This window comes from Pan paniscus, chromosome 4, assembly GCF_029289425.2.
Source record: "Pan paniscus chromosome 4, NHGRI_mPanPan1-v2.0_pri, whole genome shotgun sequence".
NCBI classification, from domain to species: Eukaryota; Metazoa; Chordata; class Mammalia; order Primates; family Hominidae; genus Pan; species Pan paniscus.
Genome location: NC_073253.2, coordinates 13121707 through 13127706, shown reverse-complemented (window position 1 = coordinate 13127706; position 6000 = coordinate 13121707).

The window sequence follows — 6000 nt, the reverse complement described above, 5'->3', positions numbered from 1 at the left end:
TTTCCCCCAAGAAATCACTCCAGGGTAGTGATAAATTAGCCTTCTCTCTATGCTTTTTTTTTTTAATAAAATCTAAAGAATAGAAAATGGCAATTGGAGTCAGATATGGGAAAATTGGTCCAAAGTGATAGGTGGTAGTTTAAAATGACTATACTGGAGGGTACACAGTGTCCCTTCACTGGCCATCCTCTGTCCTTGTCAGGCTCAATCATTTCATTGTTCCTTTCTATAAAACTTTTCAGTTCAAAACTGAGATACAAAGCTATGAGCATGTATATGCAGAGGTAGATCAACCTGGAAGCTACTACAGTAGTCCAGGTGAGACATCAGGAGGACAGCTGAGGAAATAAAGTGGACATGGAGAAGAGGGAGAAGATTCAACTATTTATACAGTGTAATTACTAGCAGTTAGTTCTGGAGGATGAGACATGAAGCAACCTGGGATGACTCATGGAACAAATCTGCAAATCTTGCTGTCCACTGTATGGGAAGAGTTCCTCTGAAAGGCCACCTTCACAATCTTCTCTAAGGCATGCCTGTCCCTCAATATGAAATTGTGAGATCCCTGGGCCCCGTTAGTAGAGAGAAGTCCATAAGATGAGTCCACATTCTACACGACACACAACCCTTCTTGTTACTAAAATTTTTTTCTGGAGACACCAGGGCATGTTCTCAAGAAGATTATTTCTTGTACTGCGCACAGGTTAATGTCTATTAACTTGTCAGGCACATGACATCAGCTGGGACCTTTAAAATGTCACTTGGGAAGTTGAAGACCCTCTGTTCGAACTTGCCTCTTATTCCTGTCAGTCTCTGTAGTAAGGGTGCTCATGACATGACACACTGCAGAACATAGACAGTGATGCTCTGTGTTGCTTTCTCTCAGTGATAATTTTTTTTCATTTGGCCATGAAATTATCCTTATTTAAGTTTCTGAATATTGATACTAACTATACTTTTCTTATTTTGTAATTGACACCAACACACTTCCTGGTTTCTCGACGCCATTCACCAAGGAGTTTGCTATTTGGCCAACATTCTTTTTCTATACAGCCTTGGCACAAACAACCACGTGGACCCATAGGACTTGACCTCTTACACTCATCTAGCAAAACCACTTTATTTCTTATACTCTGACAAACCAAAGTAGGTCCCTAAAGTTCTCTTTTTTCTCTGTTCAGTTGGAAAGGAAGTTCTTACTTTTTCAAAACTTCTTATAATCATAAATGGCTGTATTTAAGTACCCCAGCTAGAAGGAGAGTCCCTAAATAGTTGGTTATCTGTTCTGTCTTCAGATAACTGGATACACAAAAGTCATTCAACATCAGACTTGAGTGTGGGTACCTTAGTTGATGGCTGCAGATCCAATCTGTCTTCTCAAATTTCTTATGAAATTCCTATTCCTTCTCTAAAACTGTATATAACAAGAAATAGACCATTATCCAACAAGATGTCTTATTTTTTGTGTGCTCGCTAGTTTCTTACTTTCCCTTTAAAATATTCTTCAAACTCACCAATACTATTGTTTTTCTTTCTTTCTTTCTTTCTTTCTTTTTTTTGAGATGGAGTGTAGCCCTGTCACCCAGGCTGGAGTGCAATGGCACGATCTTGGCTCACTGCAGCCTCCGCCTCTGCCTCCCGAGTTCAAGCGATTCTCCTGCCTCAGCCTCCTGAGTAGCTGCCACCATACCCAGCTAATTTTTTGTATCTTCGGTAGAGACGGGGTTTCATCATCTTGACCAGGCTGGTCTCGAACCCCTGACCTCGTGTTCTGCCCGCCTTGACTTCCCAAAGTGCTGGGATTACAGGCGTGAGCCACCTCATCCAGTCTACTGATATTTTTCCACCCTTCCATTTCTCTCAGCTGATTTTTTATTATACTTATTTCCTTTCCCTTTCCTTTCTCAAAGCGCTTCATTCCTTTTGTCCACCAGCCTTTTTCCAATGTGTTTGGCATCCTCACTTTCCTTCTCTTTCTTGCATATTCGCTCTGGTGTCATGGAAAAAAATAACCGTTTTCTCAGGTCTTTAGTGTGTACAGTGCAAAGTAAATTTATGTTAAAGCAATGACTTCAGCTGATACTTCAGCACCACTTTGAAACATTTCTTTCTGTGACTCAATTTTTCTCCCATCTATATTCTCTCCCCGCACCCCTCTCTGTCTCTCTCTCTGTCTCTCCCACTTCCTCCCTCCCTCTCTCCATCCTCTCTCCTGCTTCAGTTAATGGCTCAGATCATTTCTTTCCTATCTTTCTCCACGGCTCCAGATCTGCATATTTCAGAGTCCTATGTCACCCCTTCCTTCTTGCTTCATAAACACCTTCACCCATTTTTGCTCATGCACCTTATGTTATCATTTTTGTTTATCTGAGAGAATGGCACAATCACTTCACTATTCACCTAGGTTTCATGCCTGCAAGCAATCTTAAGTCTCCTCCATCCCCTCATGACCAATATCTAACTATTTAATCAGTTCTTTAAATGAGAGTTCCAACCTATTTTTAATATCAGCCCTCTCAATTCCATAAAATAGAAGATTTCTTTTTGTTTCTTTGTCCCAGATATTAGAATATTAGAAATTATAATCTATTAATTATAATTATTTATGACAATGAAAAAATTAATAAGCACAACTCTTCTAAATGTAAAATTTAACTATTACCTATGTGGTCCAGGTCTATAATAATGAATTTTTATGAAATTTGAAAATACAATTGCAAGTGTAGAAAGATGTTCTGCTATATCATTTAACAGATTTGTTTTTCCTTTCCATACATATAATTTTATAAGTAAAACATTCCTGTTCTCCTTTATGAGGCGACATGTTTCAACAATTTCTGCCCTCTTGACAACATGTAATACCATTTCTGCTTTCAGTACCCTTAAGCAAACCTATGATCCATATTAGGAAAACAGCAAGTTAGCATTTTTTTTTTTAGTAAATTTTGAGTTAATGTGTATTGTATTTTACTTAGAGGCATTCTCTTTCTTGACATTTTATTCAATTACAAGCTGAAAAAAAACCATAAAATTACCACCAGAAGTAAAATATAACTCCTGTGGATCTGCCTTGAAGTGGCATGATGAACAATTTTCCTTCTAACATCGACGTCATGTAGCATTAGCAAAATGACCTAAAGTGAGTTATTTTATTGTTTTATTAGAGTCATGTGAGACTAGCTAGACATTAAAAACAAGTATTCACAATTCACTTATGATTTTTGAAATATTCATTATTTGTGTATATATTAGTGTTAGCAAAGACAAAAACTGCTAATGTACGAGTCATTTTTTGATAATTTCTCTGTCATTGTATTGACATGTAACAGTTGCCAAATAATTTAATTAACATATCAATGACTCTGCAATCTACTTTCCAAAAGGAACAATATTTCTAATGGTAAATTAGCAAATGGTAGCCTTCCAATAATTGTAAATCACAATATCAGTTAATATTTACATATTCTATAGAAGATAATATGATGGCAGTTCAAAGATTTAAATTCTCAAGTTCAGCATTCAAACTGGTATTTCTTTCACCTTAGGCATTTGACCAGTAAATAAGAGATACTAAATACGTACCTTGATGGCTTGGGTGTGACTTTAAGTTCTGAAAATGATGTTTCAGTCATAAGTAAATTAGAAGTCAGTTTGCTCCCTGACTCAATTATAATAAGTTAGAACTTTGCAGATCTAATACTATGAAAACCTTTAAAAAGTGACATGGGTATAAGAGAAGAAAGGTACTTCAATTAATACTCTTATTGAATAGTTTTCACCTACTTACAGAATAGTTAACTGCCTCTTTCTTGCTAACAGAAAATATTGTTTTATAATAATAAAAATAAAAGATACTAATGCCAGTTATTATAAATATAGAAATTATAAAATTATAAGGAATATACTGTAAGTTATCAATTACTATACACTTCTGAGAAAAACAGCCAAGTAAATTTTTATAAATTTCCATATTTGACAAACTGTGAAGAGGTTCTTAGAAGCTTATAGATTTTGAAATAATATTGAAGGTAACATAAACCAGTCATTAGTAGTGGGTAGTACTCAACTGACATATGACATATTGATTAATTTTTAAAAAATGTATGTTCATGCATCTATTCAAAAATAGGTAAACAGATGTAATATGGTCCCATCACTATCCCGGCACTTAGGATACACCTATTAACCACAAAGACAAATATCCCTGCTCTTGTACAGCTTATATTCTATTGGGGAAACAAAGAATAAATAATATGTATAACACATGATGAAGTTGCGTAGCATGTGAGAAAGTGATAAATGCTATGAAAGAAAAAAAAAACGTGGCACCAGGGAGGGAATGGAAATGATAGTGTTAACTAAGGTGGCAAGAGCTCATTGAAAATCTTAAGGCGGTAAATGAAGGTCGACTAAGCAGATACCTGGGCATTGGGCATTTGAGACAGAAGGAAGAGCCAAAGCAACAGCTTGGGGAAGTATGAGGTCTGGCTGAGCTGGAGGAAAAAGAAAGATGGTAATGAAAAACTATCATAAAGCAAAGGGTGATCAAGTGAGATACTGAGATTATCTATGCAATAGCCCATTTGCTTGTTTCTGCCGAAGGCATGTGGAGGTGGGGGCACAGAAGAAAACAACAAGTAAGGGTGAAACTGAGGGAGGCCGAGAGGAGGGATGGTGTCTTTGCAGCGTAAAACTTGTGAAGGATGATTCTTAGAAATATGTTACTTAGTAAATATTTTTAAGTAATGATTAAAGGAGCACAAACATAAACATATGTTAATAGTTTAAATGGTGAATTAACTGTAAAGATTTTTAAAATATTAAGATTTTAAAAATTTTAAGCAAATTTTTAAATATTAAAGATTTTAAAAATATTAAGCAAATTTTTAAATATTAAAGCAAGAGGAGTCAAACCAAAGTAGAAACACTTTTTTAAAAAGGACTTGCAAAGAAAATAAAAGGAAAGCATTGAAGGCAATATGATGAAGAAAGATGCTGAATTTTAAAGCAGAATATATTTTTATAAAAGAAAACAAGAGTAGTACTCTAAAAAGAGAAAATATTTTAGGAAAGAAGAAGGAAGGAAGGAAGGAAGAAAGAAAGGAAGGAAAAATTCCTCTCCTCTACTGGTAAGAATGCCAGGCAAATGTAAGAATCTTAGCCAATTTTTCTAACTAGGCTGATCTACACCACACAGCTGAAATCCTCCTGGCAGAGAGGATAAATAGCATACATCTCTTTCATTTACCCTTTAAGAATGGCACCTGATTTATCTGACATGAAACTGACTCTATATCCCTGGCATAGAAGGCGATGGTATTGTCAAAAAGAGAGCCTTCCATTTTAGAAATGTAGTAAAAAATCTTTCGTTGTCTTAGAGTGTTGGAAATATCCAATATCAATATGTTAAAGCAAACGACAACAAAAGAAACAAAACTTCTTTCTCTTGGGATAACAAATCAATCTCCTTTGTGCTTATAATTTGAGCATGAGTACTTTCTGTAAGTTTTCTTTTTGCTCAACCTCAAAGTGTTAAACGCCATTGAATGTTGTGTAAATTAATTGTGATTTTTAAAAGAAATCCTTTTAGCTGAGCTTAAGTCTCGATTTATGCTTTTAATTATATATCATTACCTGAAATAAACTCATTAAATGCTGAGTCCATAAGCTTATCTCTATGAAGTATTCCAAACTGCAGCTAAGCCTTTTAACCCTCAAGGAAATTGATTAAAAGAGTGGAGGATTACGTCTGCAATGTCTGAAATATATTTAAATTGCATATTTTTAGCCCTTAAGTTTCTGTATGGAGCAATAATATATTAAAGCTATAGTTTTCTAAGTTCCATTTTATAGTTTAATTCTTTATGATAAAAATTTTGTATTTCACATAATGAGTTAAGATATTCACAGCTTTTAACTTCACCTCAACCAAAATGACCAACTCCATTGTATTTATTTCCTAGTGCTGCCATAACTGGGTAGCTTAAAACAGGACATTGA